The 20,371-nt window shown below is 43.6% G+C and overlaps 1 pseudogene; it reads left to right on the top strand.

Annotated features, from left to right (window-relative positions):
- The first annotated feature begins 5,354 nt into the window (after positions 1-5,354).
- Positions 5,355-14,483, top strand: LOC109904452 (uncharacterized; annotated as a pseudogene).
- The last annotated feature ends 5,888 nt before the right edge of the window (positions 14,484-20,371 follow it).

Raw genomic sequence — 20,371 nt, 5'->3', positions numbered from 1 at the left:
GAGACCACTATGATGGCACACCAAATGCTTTGATGGAGCCTTTTTGTCCTCTTCTCATGCAGCTTAAGGTGAAAGTAATCCACAAGTAACTGAAAGTAATCAGATTACATTACTGAGTTTGGATAATTCAAAAGTTACATTACTGATTACAATTTCGGACAGGTAACTAGTAACTGCAACGGTTTACATTTAGAAAGTAACCTACCTAACCACGTGTTGCCTAATGGTAATGATTTTTTCCCGTGTCAGAGTAGTTCTCCTGCATTGAAGCAGTTACTTCAAAGCAGCAGTAGTAGAACCACACACATTCTGGCAGGCTTATAATGGTTGATAACAGTAGCCAGAACACACTGACATTTCCCAATCCCTACCCCACCCCCAAACACAAATAGCATTAATCAACATCCTAAAGTAAGCAGTTTCAGCATTCCCTTGAAAGGAGTCATCCACTTCCTATATCTATTTCGATCATTTAGGGAGCGAGGACACATGGCTGACTCCCATATAGTGAGTGAATCCAGGGGAGTATCACAGAGCATTCTGGGTTGGGAAGATTTACTGAAAGGGATGCAGTAACAGATACAGGAAAGGGAGTTACCCTTTTGATACTTGTCTGACTCAATGTGACAAAGGAAAGGCCCAGTAAGCCTTCACAACGTGGGTTAAAGGTACACGAGCACACACACAAGTGCGCATGCGCAGCACACACACACAAAGAGAACCTAAGGACATGGAATTTATGTCATCTATCCCCACCGGTCATTAGTAGGTGATAGGATGTTGTGATGTGAGTCAGTGAGATGCTTTACGTGAGCTAAACATTCATTATTACCACCATTCCCTGTAGTCGGTTGGCTAATATCTATGGTGATTCCTGAGACATGATGTGCTGGAACGTAACCGTCCAACGTCGCACTAGTCGAAAAACACAGCAGTCTGATGAAGGTCATTGGGCGCAGCACTGCTCTGGAAATCGTATTGTGCTGTCTCTTAATCGTCATGGTTAAACACTGTGTTCCCTTGATGACCTAACTGTTAGTGACAGTGACATTAGCACGTCACTCACTGGATTTCACATATCGGGATTTCACAATAAGGTACTGGCGTTTATGTTGCGTTATGGATTAATAACACAATGAAAACAGGACTGTTTTCATTGGAAAATCATCAGATGACCCATTCATGGTTTATCAATGTAGTTTTTTCTATGCAACTTGTGTGTATACAACTCCCATATCCACACTCGTCAGTCACCCAAAAGTCAACACGGCCTAACTGTACACACCTTCCCGTTCACATACAGTAAGTTCAGCAGCAGTACTAGCAGTACAGTGTTTATAGCCTACTGTACAGCACACACTTTACATGAAAGCATTTTAAAGGCTTGTGGGGCACTCTAGTGGCTGATCAAAGGGAAAATAACCACAGAAATGTATAGCAGAGGAGGAAGAGGAAGCGAGACATTCCACTCCTTCATTTTTTTCTGGTTCATATAAAGACAATGAATGAAGCAGACCAGACCCAGCTGCTAATGCACCGGAGCCTATGGGAGAGCCACCCTGTTAAGCAGACCAGACCCAGCTGCTAATGCACCGGAGCCTACGGGAGAGCCACCCTGTTAAGCAGACCAGACCCAGCTGCTAATGCACTGGAGCCTACGGGAGAGCCACCCTGTTAAGCAGACCAGACCCAGCTGCTAATGCACCGGAGCCTATGGGAGAGCCACCCTGTTAAGCAGACCAGACCCAGCTGCTAATGCACCGGAACCTATGGGAGAGCCACCCTGTTAAGCAGACCAGACCCAGCTGCTAATGCACCGGAGCCTACGGGAGAGCCACCCTGTTAAGCAGACCAGACCCAGCTGCTAATGCACCGGAACCTATGGGAGAGCCACCCTGTTAAGCAGACCAGACCCAGCTGCTAATGCACCGGAACCTACGGGAGAGCCACCCTGTTAAGCAGACCAGACCCAGCTGCTAATGCACCGGAACCTATGGGAGAGCCACCCTGTTAAGCAGACCAGACCCAGCTGCTAATGCACCGGAGCCTACGGGAGAGCCACCCTGTTAAGCAGACCAGACCCAGCTGCTAATGCACCGGAACCTATGGGAGAGCCACCCTGTTAAGCAGACCAGACCCAGCTGCTAATGCACCGGAGCCTACGGGAGAGCCACCCTGTTAAGCAGACCAGACCCAGCTGCTAATGCACCGGAGCCTACGGGAGAGCCACCCTGTTAAGCAGACCAGACCCAGCTGCTAATGCACCGGAGCCTATGGGAGAGCCACCCTGTTAAGCAGACCAGACCCAGCTGCTAATGCACCGGAACCTATGGGAGAGCCACCCTGTTAAGCAGACCAGACCCAGCTGCTAATGCACCGGAGCCTACGGGAGAGCCACCCTGTTAAGCAGACCAGACCCAGCTGCTAATGCACCGGAACCTATGGGAGAGCCACCCTGTTAAGCAGACCAGACCCAGCTGCTAATGCACCGGAGCCTACGGGAGAGCCACCCTGTTAAGCAGACCAGACCCAGCTGCTAATGCACCGGAACCTATGGGAGAGCCACCCTGTTAAGCAGACCAGACCCAGCTGCTAATGCACCGGAGCCTACGGGAGAGCCACCCTGTTAAGCAGACCAGACCCAGCTGCTAATGCACCGGAGCCTATGGGAGAGCCACCCTGTTAAGCAGACCAGACCCAGCTGCTAATGCACCGGAGCCTACGGGAGAGCCACCCTGTTAAGCAGACCAGACCCAGCTGCTAATGCACCGGAGCCTATGGGAGAGCCACCCTGTTAAGCAGACCAGACCCAGCTGCTAATGCACCGGAGCCTATGGGAGAGCCACCCTGTTAAGCAGACCAGACCCAGCTGCTAATGCACCGGAACCTATGGGAGAGCCACCCTGTTAAGCAGACCAGACCCAGCTGCTAATGCACCGGAGCCTACAGGAGAGCCACCCTGTTAAGCAGACCAGACCCAGCTGCTAATGCACCGGAACCTATGGGAGAGCCACCCTGTTAAGCAGACCAGACCCAGCTGCTAATGCACCGGAGCCTACGGGAGAGCCACCCTGTTAAGCAGACCAGACCCAGCTGCTAATGCACCGGAGCCTACAGGAGAGCCACCCTGTTAAGCAGACCAGACCCAGCTGCTAATGCACCGGAGCCTATGGGAGAGCCACCCTGTTAAGCAGACCAGACCCAGCTGCTAATGCACCGGAGCCTACGGGAGAGCCACCCTGTTAAGCAGACCAGACCCAGCTGCTAATGCACCGGAGCCTATGGGAGAGCCACCCTGTTAAGCAGACCAGACCCAGCTGCTAATGCACCGGAACCTATGGGAGAGCCACCCTGTTAAGCAGACCAGACCCAGCTGCTAATGCACCGGAGCCTACGGGAGAGCCACCCTTTTAAGCAGACCAGAACCTACCTTTTTTTTAAAAATGGTAAATGGCCTGAGTGGGATATCTTTATTTATCCATCAGCTTTTTGTATAGTAGCCCACATGCAACCATTTGAAAGCATTTTGAAGGCTAGTGGTGAAATCTAATTGCCTAACATAATCTACATTGATTGCACTGCATCTAAATGATTAAATACCCCACAAAACATGTCATAAAAAAACACAACATGAAACATGCATATGCTAATACTTTATTCAACTTGTAAATAGTTAATTAGTAGCATTTTAATTAGAAAAGTTAGCCTATTACAAGTTGTTCATTTCCAGACATTTCCACTCGGGCTCCTGAGTGGCGCAGTGGTCTAAGGCCCTGCATCTCAATGCAAGAGGCGTCATTGCAGAGCCTGCTTTGAATCCAGGCTGCATCACATCTGGCAGTGATAGGTAGTCCCATAGGGCTGCACACAATTGGCCGGGGTAGGCCGTCATTTTAAATAAGAATGTGTTCTTAACTGACTTGTCTAGTTAAATAAAGGTAAAAAAAAAAATATATATATATATATATATAAAAGTCATGTATTTATGGAAATTATACAAATTATCTCAAATGTTTCAGTAATGAAAGCAGACAGGGATCGGAAATCAAACTGGTCTCAGAGCATTTCGTATGATTCTGTATGTAAATCCCAAACACCACATTTAGTATGATATGTTACGTTACTTGTGTTTTGTATAAATTTGTGGATGTCCATCATCCATTTCGTATATGTTACGAATTACAATTCGTACTATATATTACGAATTTTCAAAACCGAATGAAATGTATGGCATTTGGGACAAGAACACACTTCAAATCTAGGTGACCACCATTTGACAAAAACAACATTTGCATAATTTCCGGCAAAGAGAGCCTAATGACTGATTTACATGGTAAAGTTTGGGATATACTGGTTGAATCAACATTGTGTCCACGACATTTCAACAACAAAAAAATCTATGTGAGGACGTTTAATCAGCATGGAAAACTGATTTGGATTTGGAAAAAGTCATCAAAGGGAATTTGAACCTAAATCCAATGACATAGTGACCGTTTTTGTTGATTTCATGTTGAATTCAAGTAAGTTCACAACTCAACACAATGTAAATCAAAACTAGATGTTGAACTGACATCTGTGCCCAGAGGGTTTGGTTATGCAGTGTTCACTCAGCCATGGTGTGTATTGCGTTCAAAACACAGTTCTCTCTGGGTTTCCATATCTGTCTTTCATCATTACCTTCCTCAATAGAATAGACACTGCTTCTAATTTGTATTCAATATGCTTCCTCCCGCGTATCTGACACCATAGCTAATTGTATAATAGTACAGGACTGTCACAAGTTCTGAAGAACAATAGTTCTTTATTAAGGAATGTCATTAGTTAAATTAAATCTAGCATCTAATGTGAAAAATATATTTGCATGCTGTGACCTTATGTCTGACTCCTAATACTGTAAATTGGAAATATTATCCATTTCAAAATGCGTCAATCTGTTCCTCTGGGACCCCCCCCCCCCCCCCCCCCCCCCCCCCCTCCCATATTTCAGCACCAGCATACCTGATTCAACTAGTCATCTGATCCTCAAGCCATTGATTCATTTTAACAGATGTGCTAATGCTGCAATGGCTAAATGTGCAACAACTGGGGTTCCCTGAGGAACAGATTTGAAAACAATAAGAGCACAGTGCACCACAGGCAATATTACTGACAGGAAATGTCTCCAAACTGGCAACAAGCAACACCCCTTCCCATACAGCCCATGTAGTTTTCCTGAATGCTCCTACTACTCTGTGGTGCAGTCAACATGCTCATGACATTTAACAGCCAAATAAATGCTCTTTGTGTAATGATTTCACGGACATGGTTCATTTCCTGACCTAGAATAGCAACAACCATAATCCTGCCCTACAAACATGATGGGAAGTAAGATTCAACAACAGGCATTTTGTGAATCATCGGGAGAAAGAGGTGGCCTACTGACAATACATGGTTGTTTTTAAGAGCAGTCACATGATTCTTCTTCTTTACATGACTTTTGTTCCCCTCTTAATGGTTGGCTCAATCAAATATCGAATCAACATTTATTTATTCAACAATTCTCTAAGTACTGATTGATAGGGTATATACAGTATACCTAATAATTAGTAGCCATTAGCCTGTTTCCTTCTCAAAAACACACAATAACAATTGTGTTTTGCAATAATTTCATTAAGGCTTATATTTCAATGATTCCAAATTTGTTTTCTTATTTTAATCCTTTTTTCTTTGTGTATACCACATAAAACATGTAATTATTGAAATATAATTTCATCACACCTCTCTTTCAATTATACTTACTAGTTTTTGATTTCATATTTATCTTCCATGCTTTTTATAATGATTCATGAAATGTATCTCATTTTCTACCAAACACACATTTATGGGTTTTTGTCTGCAGGATTAAATGTTGTTGACATTCTGAAAATAGTTCATTGTAGGCATGTTGTGCATCCCCAGCCTGCAGACAGTAGGCTGTAGTATAGTATTTGACTGTGTTATCAAGTGTTTCCGTTGCACAAAAGCCCCCCAAAACCACATACAGAGCAATTAGCACCAACATTTCCAACTGAAATACATCTCTATACACTAGTGTTATGTACTTCTCTGTGTCCTCCAAAACAGTGTCTGTCCCCTCACTGAGAACGGGCCCCAGGCCCTACAGGTTAGCCACGGCCTGCCTGGCCACACTGTGCGCTGTCCTTCTGCTGTCCATCATCGCTGCGAGCACCCACTGTGAATATATCCACAGCAAACACACAGCGTTGTTTAAATGTGGCCTCCCTAAACCACTTCCTGATTTACCCTAGTGTCCCAATGTGACACAACATTTAGATAAAGGCCTCTGCTTCTGTTTTCCTCCCTCCGTTTGGGGACCTTTGTAATCTGACTTGTGTAACCAAATCTCGCTCTGGCCAAAAGGCTAGAGCCGGCCCTGCATCCCAGTAAATGACTAATATGAAACTCTACTTGCAACCTAACAAAGTCTGAGAGCTCAAAAAGCGGTGTGGAGTCAGTGATTGTTGCAGTGCCGCTAACTCTTATCCTGAACAAACCTTGATGATGTCATACTCAGCACATATAAAAGACAATGAAAAGACATTTGCTTGTTGTGTTCTATGGGGCTCCTTCTTATGGCTACCACATTCAACTAGCCTTATCAAAGGTACCTCATCACCTCTGCCCTACGCTCACCGCATTCTTTGTCTTTGCCTTCCCGTCTTTAAAGACTTGTGTTTTTTCTTCCTGGGTGCTTTGGACTGAAGTCCCCTGCTGCTCGTCTTCCTCTCAGATAAGAATCTCTATATCTGGGCTTGCGCAATGAGCATCAGGCTCCTCTGCCTCAGAACGAGTCTGGTGGTCAGATCCAGATGCAGAGAGAGACAGTCAAAGTAACGGCCCCGATTGCAGCCCCGAGAGAACTGCGGACGAGGAAAGAAGACCTTGTGAAGGAGAGAGATGAGCTTCTGACCTGGCCAAATCAGGTCGTGTGTGTGTGTGTGTGTGTGTGTGTGTGTGTGTGTGTGTGTGTGTGTGTGTGTGTGTGTGTGTGTGTGTGTGTGTGTGTGTGTGTGTGTGTGTGTGTGTGTGTGTGTGTGTGTGTGTGTGTCATGACGCTGAAGTAAAACATTTATATCTAAATCCTTTTTTCTGCTGTGTATGACAGAACCAGAGCCCACATCACCACTGTCACCTACGTCAACCCCGTTGGCCCTTTCAAACGCCGGTAACCTGTCCTCGGGACTGGCTGGTGCTCAACAGCAGCTGCTACTACATCTCCACCAGGAGTATGCACTGGCACAACATCCAGGACTCGTTCATGGAGATAGGAGGACACCTGGCCATCGTACACACTGCTGAGGAACAGGTGAGATGGAGTGGGGAGGGAGAGAGAGAGATGGGGATGAGAGAGAGAGAGAGAGGGAGACGAGGGGGTGGAGTTAAAGAGGGAAAGAGAGCTAGGGAGGGTGGGAGAAAGAGGGAGGGTGGGAAACAGAGGGAAAGAGAGAGAGGAGAGAGGTTGTGGATTAGACACTGTTGATTTTCTCAATTATCTGGTAAGGCTGGAAATAGCAGATCAATAGGGAAGATAAAGCCCATTGTCAAAACGATTGACACACAAATGTCCTTTCCTTTCTGCCAGGGTTCTGTAGGGGTCATGATAAATGCATTGAGTTCATTCTATTTTCCCGATATTGACCAAACTCGGGTGAATGATGCTTCTTGCTGTAGAGATTGGCCAGATGGTGGCGCTATGCATGCCCTGTTCAAAGGCACTTAAATATTTTCTCTTGCCCATTCACTCTCTGAATGGCACACATACACAATCCATGTCTCAATTGTCTCAATGCTTAAAAATCCGTCTTTAATCTGTCTCCTCCCCTTCACTGATTGAAGTGGATTTAACAGGTGACATCAATAAGTGAACATAGCTTTCACCTGGATTCCCCTGGTCAATCTATGCCATGGAGAGAACATGGAAAGAGCAACATTTCGTACACGTTAGAAACACTGTCAAGTCTCAACATATGCAAGAACATTTATATTGACCACACGGTGGCGCTATAATGGGCACATGTTTGAAATGTGTCTCATATACTCAGGGATATGAGTCTAGCTAACCCACACAATATCTCAGACACCATTGGCCCGATGTTGACAAAACTTTGGTGAATGATGAGTCTTGCCATAGAGATCCGGCATTTACAAAATGACACTGATTGGCCCAAGGTGGGCGCTATAGGAATCAACTCTACGTCTGTTAGTCACACGCAATATCTCAGACACCACAGGCCCGATTTGAATGACATTTGGGTGAATGATGTGTCATTCACCCAAATGTATCATTTGTGTGGGACAACATGTTTACTGTTGCCTTTTAAAATCATGTGTCCTGTTATACTCGTCATTCACATCTCAATGTAATCATGTCTCCTGTTATTTTTTTATTTTAAATTTTATTTCACCTTTATTTAACCAGGTAGGCTAGTTGAGAACAAGTTCTCATTTGCAACTGCGACCTGGCCAAGATAAAGCATAGCAGTGTGAACAGACAACACAGAGTTACACATGGAGTAAACAATTAACAAGTCAATAACACAGTAGAAAAAAAGAGAGTCTATATACATTGTGTGCAAAAGGCATGAGGAGGTAGGCGAATAATTACAATTTTGCAGATTAACACTGGAGTGATAAATGATCAGATGGTCATGTACAGGTAGAGATATTGGTGTGCAAAAGAGCAGAAAAGTAAATAAATAAAAACAGTATGGGGATGAGGTAGGTAAAAATGGGTGGGCTATTTACCGATAGACTATGTACAGCTGCAGCGATCGGTTAGCTGCTCAGATAGCAGATTTTTGAAGTTGGTGAGGGAGATAAAAGTCTCCAGCTTCAGCGATTTTTGCAATTCGTTCCAGTCACAGGCAGCAGAGAACTGGAACGAAAGGCGGCCAAATGAGGTGTTGGCTTTAGGGATAATCAGTGAGATACACCTGCTGGAGCGCGTGCTACGGGTGGGTGTTGCCATCGTGACCAGTGAACTGAGATAAGGCGGAGCTTTACCTAGCATGGACTTGTAGATGACCTGGAGCCAGTGGGTCTGGCGACGAATATGTAGCGAGGGCCAGCCGACTAGAGCATACAGGTCGCAGTGGTGGGTGGTATAAGGTGCTTTAGTGACAAAACAGATGGCACTGTGATAAGCTGCATCCAGTTTGCTGAGTAGAGTGTTGGAAGCAATTTTGTAGATGACATCGCCGAAGTCGAGGATCGGTAGGATAGTCAGTTTTACTAGGGTAAGTTTGGCGGCGTGAGTGAAGGAGGCTTTGTTGCGGAATAGAAAGCCGACTCTAGATTTGATTTTCGATTGGAGATGTTTGATATGAGTCTGGAAGGAGAGTTTACAGTCTAGCCAGACACCTAGGTACTTATAGATGTCCACATATTCAAGGTCGGAACCATCCAGGGTGGTGATGCTAGTCAGGCATGCGGGTGCAGGCAGCGAACGGTTGAAAAGCATGCATTTGGTTTTACTAGCGTTTAAGAGCAGTTGGAGGCCACGGAAGGAGTGTTGTATGGCATTGAAGCTCGTTTGGAGGTTAGATAGCACAGTGTCCAAGGACGGGCCGGAAGTATATAGAATGCAGCAGCAAGCGCAACATCATTGATATATACAGAGAAAAGAGTCGGCCCGAGAATTGAACCCTGTGGCACCCCCATAGAGACTGCCAGAGGACCGGACAGCATGCCCTCCGATTTGACACACCGAACTCTGTCTGCAAAGTAGTTGGTGAACCAGGCAAGGCAGTCATCAGAAAAACCGAGGCTACTGAGTCTGCCGATAAGAATATGGTGATTGACAGAGTCGAAAGCCTTGGCAAGGTCGATGAAGACGGCTGCACAGTACTGTCTTTTATCGATGGCGGTTATGATATCGTTTAGTACCTTGAGCGTGGCTGAGGTGCACCCGTGACCGGCTCGGAAACCAGATTGCACAGCGGAGAAGGTACGGTGGGATTCGAGATGGTCAGTGACCTGTTTGTTGACTTGGCTTTCGAAGACCTTAGATAGGCAGGGCAGGATGGATATAGGTCTGTAACAGTTTGGGTCCAGGGTGTCTCCCCCTTTGAAGAGGGGGATGACTGCGGCAGCTTTCCAATCTTTGGGGATCTCAGACGATTTGAAAGAGAGGTTGAACAGGCTGGTAATAGACATTGTTATAGACATTGTCGCATTCCAATGTAATATTGTCTCCTGTTATAGACATTGTTACATCCCAATGTATTTTTCATGTTATAAACATTGTCACATCTCAATATAATCATGTCTCCTGCTGTAGACGCTTCTGTTGGACCAGTTACCTCTGAGCCACTGGAATGCAAACTGGTTTGGAATCAATGATGAGACAGCCGAGGCAGACTGGCTTTGGGTCGATGGAACCAAACTGGTTCCATCAATCAACACTAAAAATTATTGGCTTCATACACATTGGCCTAAATTATCCCCGGACTGTGGCGGTGCATTTTTTAAACATTGAATCTGACTAACCATGTAAAACATGGCTCAACTCTTGTTTGATATACCAGAATTCAACTACACCTGGGATTGTTTAAATCTGGGTCTGAGTCCCATCATTTAATGTGAGAACCTGCTTTCTATTTTACAAATGAGTATATTAATTTCGTTTTTCAAATTGTTTGGTTTACTTGTGTTCTCAGTTGGTACATGTGATGCAAACAGGTTATGGTTCATTTGACTGTGTTTTCACTGTGGGCTCTACCCATTTGTTGTTCCATCTTTAAACTTCTTCAGTTGAGCACCTGCCCATTTTGCATTGATGGACAGAGTGAAGATTGATTACACTGCCTTTTTGTATGCTGTAAATTAGACTTTTCACTGTTATAGCATTCTAACAAATTCATGTTTTGCCTTCATCCAGAAGATTACTAGAGAGTCTGTATACTGTTATGAGATTATCAACATGCTGCCTAAGGATCCCAGCCTTAGAAATTGAGTTGGGATGAACCTATAGAACCCCCTGCACAACTTTCATTCAAGATGAAAGCAGCCGTTTTAGTGGGTTTGTCAAACACTTGCAGCCCAACCCCTCCACCACCACCCCACCCAATGTTGTCAATGTTCTACATTTGCATTATCTCGTTGTTGGCTAATGTAATTTGCTAGCTCATTAGGCCTAGTTTCCACATGTTGAATGCAAATGTGGCATTTGAGCTTCTAGAGACTGAGAGACAAGGTATCACTACAAGCAGAAACCTCGTCTCGTCAGAACTGCAGGAGCAGTACTTTGGATGGACAAACTGGCATTTATCAGCGTCAATGTGCCTTTCATTGCAATCAGCATATTTGCAAACCTGTTTTTTGCCTTCTGCCTGTTCTGTCCTCTGCCAGGCAGAGAGCAACTCAAACAGCCTGTGAAGATACTACTGTGCTCGTTAGTTTGCTGCACCATTGTTTTCCTGGTTTCTCTTATTGCAATGAAATACTTCCTCTTCACGGAACATCTGGAGCTCTGGCTCGCTGCTAATCTGATAGTGGGGTACACTTTCCCCACTAGTATGACAACCTCTGTTTGGCTGAGTTTCTTCTACTACACTCAGATTGTCCCTTCCCAGCGAGCTCTCTTCACCTGGGTGAAGAGGAACATCAAAATAATTATTTACTGGATCCTGTTTATTGACAGAGTCTTGTTTTTGTTTGATATTTCTCTTCATCTTCCCGCAATAGTTGATTTACTCAACAGCGTGTCTGGAAATGCTAATGGCACTTACATATCAATGAACACTACGGTCTCTGCCTCTCCAAATGCCCTGTGTTACACTGAGACGGCACGTGTTGTCTTGAAAATAACCTATGTCTTTTTTGGACTCTGTGTGGTAGTTTGGTCGAGCTGTGCCACTGTGTGCTACCTGCACAGACACATGGAGAGCATGAAAGAGAGCGGCAGCCCCTTCTCCGCGCCCCGTCTGCACAGTCAGATGAGGGTCACCATCACTGGGATCCTGCAGGGGATTCTCTACATCATTTGCTTTTTGTGGCTCATCTTTTATATCTTCAAAGATTCTTTCTCTACAGATTTTGACAACAATGGAAATATCTTCTACACGGTCATCTCTCTGTACATGTTTGGCACCACTGTAAACCTGGGAATTGGTCAGTCTGTTTTCCGACAGAGGGCAGCTGATGTTTGGCATAAAGCTCAACAGGATGTAAGGTTGACGAAGTTGTGTGGATGAATCCATCAATGGCATTGAACCTTATGCTTTGTTTTATTTCAACGAGTAATGCTGTGTTGAGTTATAGTCTACCCCGGGACTATATCTACCCCGGGACTATATCTACCCCGGGACTATATCTACCCCGGGACTATATCTACCCCGGGACTATATCTACCCCGGGACTATATCTACCCCGGGACTATATCTACCCCGGGACTATATCTACCCCGGGACTATATCTACTCCGGGACTATATCTACCCCGGGACTATATCTACTCCGGGACTATATCTACCCCGGGACTATATCTACCCCGGGACTATATCTACCCAGGGACTATATCTACTCCGGGACTATATTGATACATAGATGTAATCAATGCTAATAATCATTTGGCTTCATAAACATAGCCTAAATGATTTAAGATCCAATTGTTTAATAAACCAGAATTAAGCCTTGATTCACCTGGATTTATTTAAACTGGGTCTGTGAAACTGGCCCATAATGTAGTAGGCTATAATATTTAACAAATGAGTCATTATACTCTATTTACTTGTAATGTTTTTATTATGTGTTCCTCTGTAGCTCATTTGGTAGAGAATGGCTCTTGCAACGCTAGGATAGTGGGTTTGATTCCTGCGACCACCCGTACATAAAATGTATGCACGCATGACTAAGTTGTTTTGGATGAAGGTGTCTGCTAAATGGCATATATTATTACATTTCTACATATATTTTCCAACTGTATCTGACATGCAATTACATTGTGAAATATTTGACTGCGTTTTTTTTAATATGTCAGACGTGTGATATTCCTATTTGTTTTTCCATCCTTTAACTTTTTCGGTGGACTATAATAATAGATGACATATAATGTGTTTAGTACGTTATGAAGATGACTAAAATGACCTCTTTGAATTGACCTCTGTATTGTACTTTGGGTTAGTATGTGACAAATCTTTAACTTGTTAAAAGCAGCTTGTGAAATGTGTGACTTTGCTTTGTGTACGCAATAAAAAAATAACAAAAATGTGTACCCCAATGGATTTCCATTCAGGATAAGTAGGCTATTACAAACTACTGGTCGGACCATAGAAATAAAATTACTTCCTGTTTTAAACCTATGGGTACACACAATATGGCCACCGGTCCATCCATTGACTTGAATGGCAATGACCATTCTAGTCATTCTATTTCTATAGGTCCATGTAACTACCTATAGCCCAGTTAAAGAGACGCCTGTGGCTCTGGATCCGTAGGTCACCGCCCCGTTCCGCCCCTGCCCCGCCCCTGCCCCGCCCCTGCCCCACACCTGCCCCACACCTGCCCTGCCCCCCTGGATCCCCTGGAAAGATCCGTATCACCTTCAGTGCATGTGTTTCGTTACCTCTACTTTAAGCACACATTTCTGTGGTCACCTCTCCCTTCACATTTCTCACTGTCCAATCGTGAATGATGATAATTCTTCAGGTTTTACCGGTGAAACGTCCATGCAGCATCTGCATGCCAACCATTTGATCACAATCAGTTCCATGGGAATATGCATTTCGATCTTCTTTGTTATGTACAGTATTGTTTCAAATTATGTACAGTGTTGTTTCAAATTATGTACAGTGAGCGAATTCTAGAGCAGATGGTGTTAACAAACCGTAGCATACCTGTTTTGTATCATTATGTGATCTTGGAGACACTGATTCAACTTGAATCTAACTTTAATAAACAAACACCATTTGTCAGAGTAGCCTGTTCTCTATGGCCCCGACTCAGACTTCTCAGTAGTTGGTATTCAGACGTACCTTCTGCAGGTGCATAATGAGCTTCGCAGGCGTGGTTCCCTTGTGGGTGATGAATAAATAAACCTTTCTTTATATAGGTTTGTCTCGCTGAGATAAAAATATATATATATTTTGCAAGATAGACCTGTAGAGGCACTGTAGATAACACAGTTCATTAGTGCACACCGTTGGCCAACAGCTATTCTAGTAAAACAATATATTATATATGTTTTATTTCTATTATGTACTGTGCATTATATACCAAGATATGTTTGGTTGACTTTGTGGGGTTTTCTAAGGAAACCATGTTTCTCCCTGTGTAGCTTTTGGGAGGAGGGTGAGCCCAACAACCACATTGACGAAGACTGTGAATACATCGTGAGACGCGCAAGCTAGAGCGCAAAGCGGTGACCAGCTGGTACGACGCCCCGTGCACCATGTACTGGCCCTTCATCTGTGAGATAGAGATGCAGACCTCTGTTCCTGCTACTTAGCAATATGCACTTACCAGGCCCACGTTGGACCTAGAAATACCTCCTCTTTGAGCTGGAATTGTCATTGTTCATAATGATAGACCAGTGATGACCAACCCTTCACCTGGGTACACTGGTTTTTGCTCTAACCCTGCACTAACTTATATGATTCAGATAATCAAGATTCAGATGAGCAGCTGATTAGTAGAATAAGGTGTGTTAGAGCAGGGCAAGAGCAAAACCTTGCAAGCCCTGTAGCTCTTCAGGAGGATGTTTGGCCACCCCTGTACTACACTTTGGTAGACTTTTGCAGCATTATCAGGCCTGAAGGGGAACGCTCTACTTTACTAGTCTACTGTATTTTGCTTTTTCAAGGAACATGTTAGTTACTGTGGTGTCATCGAAGTGGTCGCCAAAGTTCAAAATCCTTCTAAAGCACTATCTGTCAATCAATAGTCATGTCATTTAGATTTACAGAAGAAGGAAAAAAGATTTATTAAAAGAGATGTTATTCCTGAAACAGATTATCAAATGATGTATAACAATGCAAACACATTTTATTCTGAATCTGTTGATTTTGTAAATAAAAATGATTCAAATGGAAAAACAGTCATTAACCTATTTACTATTATAAATTATGTTCTACAAACACTTTTACTTCTAGTGGTTACGGTTAGTATCAGGAAAGGGTAATATGGTTCTAGGTAATCTGCCTAGACCAGCACAGCTATATATATCCTGTTCTAGTGTCAATCTCTAGGCGGCAGTAATGATAGGTGTTTGGGACTGTCAATCACTAAAGGAAATAATAACATATATGCCTACAGTAGACCTACAGTATAAGTAACTTGTTTGCTAAATCATTGCCTCACCTATTTAGATGTGTGGTGTTCTGCTATTTGAATACTGTGCAGGGGCAGGACTATAGATTTATGAAAATCTAGCAAGATTTTGAAGCATCGTTGAGTTTAGTTTATTAGTCTTTTAGCATTATTACAGGTTCCTCAAAAACTGAATTACTTTGCTGTTACGATTAAAAACATTGATGTGGAACAAATAAGACAATTTCCAAATGCTGTGAAAGTTTTTGCTCAAATCACATTGCAAAGTGTTGGACTGAAAGACAAAGTGTGTATTGCCACTGTAAATAAATTCAACACGGCAGACATAATGCTCAACTAAGCCTACTACATAACGCTGTCATTCATTACTTTGTCTCACTTTTCCCGTAACCTAGCAATACATGAGCTAAATTGCAGGTTCATTCACAGTTCAGTATATGTCAATCTGCGCCAGTAACACTGCTTCTGTCCCTGTTCTGCTCCAATCCAGCCTGTGTGTGTGGTGTGACAGTAGGATGTGTACTGCAACAGCCAAATACACCTTTCTTGGACTAATTAAAGCACACATGCAGTATTTTTTATAAAAATTTTAAATCATCCCTATATGTGTAATAAATCACTGTGTGTTTATTTCATGAATACAACTCCAAATATATGATTAGCGAAAAGGTTCGTCTACACTCAAGAGCCTACCCGCTTACCTCTTGAAAGTAGGAGGATACATACGCAAGTAAAATATTACTATTGGTCAGAATAGGTCATTATCAATAAAACTTGATAATGTAGCTAGCTAAAAAAAACAAAGTGTAATTTAGCTTGCTTCGTCAGAGTTTAGGCTTTTGGAAAGAGCTTCACATGGGCAAGTCCTCGTCCTGGTAAAGTTGTCAGACCTTCTGTCATCACCACTACAGATGGCAAGCAAATCAAACAATATTTGGATATAGCCATCTAATTTATCCTCTGAAAGTTAGCTTTCAGGAGACTAGCTAGTCATTACGTAATCTCTTATTAGCTAGCCAATCAATCAATGTAGACTATTGTCTATAAGCCTGTCTGCAGCAATCGTGATTAAAAACTCTTAAAAACAATGTTATAAAGAAGATACTGTTAGCTCACTTCGCTAGGTAGGCCTATGTTGGTTGGAGAAAAAAGTACATTACCACTATATTTAGCCAACTGTACAAAGATTCAAACGGTAGCTTGAAAAGTAAACATTATCAGCTAAGACATCGGCAAATGCGCCCATCTGCTGCTTGACAGGCAGAGCCCCCAAAAATGGGAATTGAAAATTAACATAAATCCCTCACACTTGTCAGGTATAGTTCACTTACTTTATATCACTCAAATATCCAATTAATGGTGGCCAATATTGAGTGATATCGTGAGGCTACACTAACGTATCTGAAATGACATGATCAAGTGATGTTCACTGATCATGAAAAGCATACAGTTACATTTGTAGTTCTGACTATGCTCTTCAAGAGGTGATGATATTACAACAAAATAAACTCAGCAAAAAAAGAAACGTCCTCTCACTGTCAACTGCGTTTATTTTGAGCAAACGTAACATGTGTAAATATTTGTATGAACATAACAAGATTCAAAACTGAGACATAAACGGAACACGTTCCACAGACGTGACGAACAGAAATTGAAAAATGTGTCCCTGAACAAAGGGGGGATCAAAATCAAAAGTAACAGTCAATATCTGGTGTGGCCACCAGCTGCATTAAGTACTGCAGTGCATGTCCTCATGGACCGCACCAGATTTGCCAGTTCTTGCTGTAAGATGTTACCCCACTATTCCACCAAGGCATCTGCAAGTTCCCGGACATTTCTGGTGGGAATGGCCCTAGCCCTCACCCTCCGATCCAACAGGTCCCAGATGTGCTCAATGTGATTGAGATCCGGGCTCTTCGCTGACCATGGCAGAACACTAACATTCCTGTCTTGCTGGAAATCACGCACAGAATGAGCAGTAAGGGTACCACATGAGGAAGGAGGATATCTTCTCTATAACGCACAGCATTGAGATTGCCTGCAATGACAACAAGCTCAGTCCGATGATGCTGTGACACACCGCCCCAGACCATGATGGACCCTCCACCTCCAAATCGAACGCTCATTCCTTCAACGATTAACACGAATCCGACCATCACCCCTGGTGAGACAAAACCGCGACTCGTCAGTGAAGAGCACTTTTGCCAGTCCTGTCTGGTTCAGTGATGGTGGGTTTATGCCCACAGGCAACGTTGTTGCCGGTGATGTCTGGTGAGGACCTGCCTTACAACAGGCCTAAAAGCCCTCAGTCCAGCCTCTCTCAGCCTATTGCGGACAGTCTGAGCACTGATGGAGGGATTGTGCGTTCCTGGTGTAACTCGGGCAGTTGTTGTTGCCATCCTGTACCTGTCCTGCAGGTGTGATGTTCGGATGTACCAATCCTGTGCAGGTGTTGTAACACGTGGTCTGGCACTGCAAGGATGATTAGCTGTCCGTCCTGTCTCCCTGTAGCGCTGTCTTAGGCGTCTCACAGTACGGGACATTGCAATGTATTGCCCTGGCCACATCTGCAGTCCTCAAGCCTGCTTGCAGGATGCCTAAGGCACGTTCACGCAGATGAGCAGGGACCCTGGGCATCTTGCTTTTCATATTTGTCAGAGTCAGAAGAAAGGCCTCTTTAGTGTCCTAGGTTTTCATAACTGTGACCTTAATTGCCTACCATCTGTAAGCTGTTAGTGTCTTAACGACTGTTCCACAGGTGCATGTTCATTAAGTGATTATGGTTCATTGAACAAGCATGGGAAACAGTGTTTAAACCATTTACAATGAAGATCTGTGAAGTTATTTGGATTTTTACTAATGATCTTTTTTTGCTGAGTTTATTTAAAATTTATTCAACAATCTCTTGAAATCGCCACGCAGTTGTCAATGATTTTAGTGGACCAGATTATGATGTCACGATCTGGGCCAAAAAGTCCATGCATTCTTTTTCAAACAGCTTTCACACAAAAGGGGGATTATCACAATTATCACAATTTCAGAGTGTTATTTCGACCTCACAGTTTGGACAAAGAAATTATCCGTAGAGGTCTGAGACATGATTGTGTCGAGGCACAGATCTGGGGGAGGGTACCAAAAAATGTCTGCAGCATTGAAGGTCCCCAAGAACACAGTGGCCTCCATCATTATTAAATGGAAAAAGTTTGGAACCACCAAAACTCTTCCGAGAGCTGGCCCGCCAGGCCAAACTGAGCAATCAGGGGAGAAGGGCCTTGGACAGAGAGGTGACCAAGAACCCAATGGTCACTCTGACAGAGCTCCAGAGTTCCTCTGTGGAGATGGGAGAACCTTCCAGACGGTTATGGTAGAGGCCTTTATGGTAGAGCAGCCACATGGAAGCCACTCCTCAGTAAAAGGCACATGACAGCCTGCTTGGAGTTTGCCCAAAAACTCTCAGACCATGAGAAACAAGATTCTCTGGTCTGATGAAGCCAAAATTGAACTATTTGGCCTGAATGCCAAGCGTCACGTGTGAAGGAAACCTGACACCATACCTACGGTGAAGCATTGTGATGGCATCATCATGCTGTGGGGATGTTTTTCAGTGGCAAGGAATGGGAGACTAGTCAGGATAGAGGGAAAGATGAACAAAGCAAAGTATAGAGAGATCCTTGATGAAAACCTGCTCCAGAGCGCTCTGAACCTCAGACTGGGGCGAAGGTTCACCTTCCAACAGGACAACAACCCTAAGCACACCACCAAGACAACGCAGTAGTGGCTTCGGGACAAGTCTCTGAATGCCCCTGAGTGGCCCAGCCAGAGCCCGGACTTGAACCTGACCGAACATCTCTGGAGAGACCTGACAATAGCTGTGCAGTGACACTCCCCATCCAAATACAGGTGTGCCAAGCGTGTAGCGTCATACCCAAGAACACTTGAGGCTGTAATCGCTGCCAAAGGTGCTTCAACAAAGTACTGAGTAAAGGGTCTGAATATTTATGTAAATGTGATATTTCCATTTTTATATACATTTGTAAAAATTAAAAAAAATCTAAAAACCGGTTTTTGTTTCGTCATTATGGTGTATTGATGAGGGAGGAAAACAATTTAATCCACTTCAGAAGAAGGCTGTAACGTAACACAATGTGGAAAAAGTAGAGGGGTCTGAATACTTTCCGAATGCACTGTATGTCTGACTTTATAGTAAGTACAGAGTCATATGATACAAAAGCATTTATGTATGTGTTATAAATGACCAAAAGGGTCTGACTTTAAAGTAAGTACAGCGTGATGCGATATATAGTCTTTATGAATGTGTTATGAATGACCAAAGGTGTCTCACTTCACACAAAATATTACAGGACACTACATAAAGTGTCAATAAATAGGTTATAATCCACAGTTTACTGTAGGATGTGAGAGGTACTTAAATGGGTTGATGGACCTGCAAAGCTTGTGTTTGTGTATGTTTCAGAGCCAAGATGATTTGGACTAGTCCAACCTCAGACTACCGCACCAGGTATTTCTCTTCTGTTCCCATGCTGGGGACCAGGGCTTGATTGCAACCTGTTACAATGGTGTCAACATGTTGTGGCTGATCTTTCAGCGGGGGAGCGAGTGAATGTGTGTCGTGGAAATTTCCTGTATTACTAAATAAGGAGAGTTACAAACCACACACCAGTCAGAGTTATACATAAACTTCATCTGAGCTTCACCATAGCCCTGTGACTCTCAGATCAATTCAGTGTCTATAAATGAATTCTTTGAGAGTGCTTACAAAATGGCAACTGAGATCTTTTATAGCAAAGATCCACCCCTCTCAACTCACAATGACAAACCACAGATCTTAGGAACTTCACAAAGTGCATTTTACTTGAAAGAGGAGTATCCCATAGCCAGATAGCATTAGCTATACATTATTGTTCAGTTTGGTCTCCTAAACCGAGATTGTAATCTCGTTCCTGGTACTTCTTAGTACCAAAACATTACCTCATCCAATGGCATACATATCAAGTGTCAATTCTAGATACTCCCATCTCAAATACATCTCCTCCTGGATAAACTCAC

The sequence above is a fragment of the Oncorhynchus kisutch genome, linkage group LG14, assembly GCF_002021735.2.
Source record: "Oncorhynchus kisutch isolate 150728-3 linkage group LG14, Okis_V2, whole genome shotgun sequence".
Lineage (NCBI taxonomy): Eukaryota > Metazoa > Chordata > Actinopteri > Salmoniformes > Salmonidae > Oncorhynchus > Oncorhynchus kisutch.
Note: the sequence above shows the minus strand (reverse complement) of the source record. Positions and strands in the feature narration are given on the sequence as shown.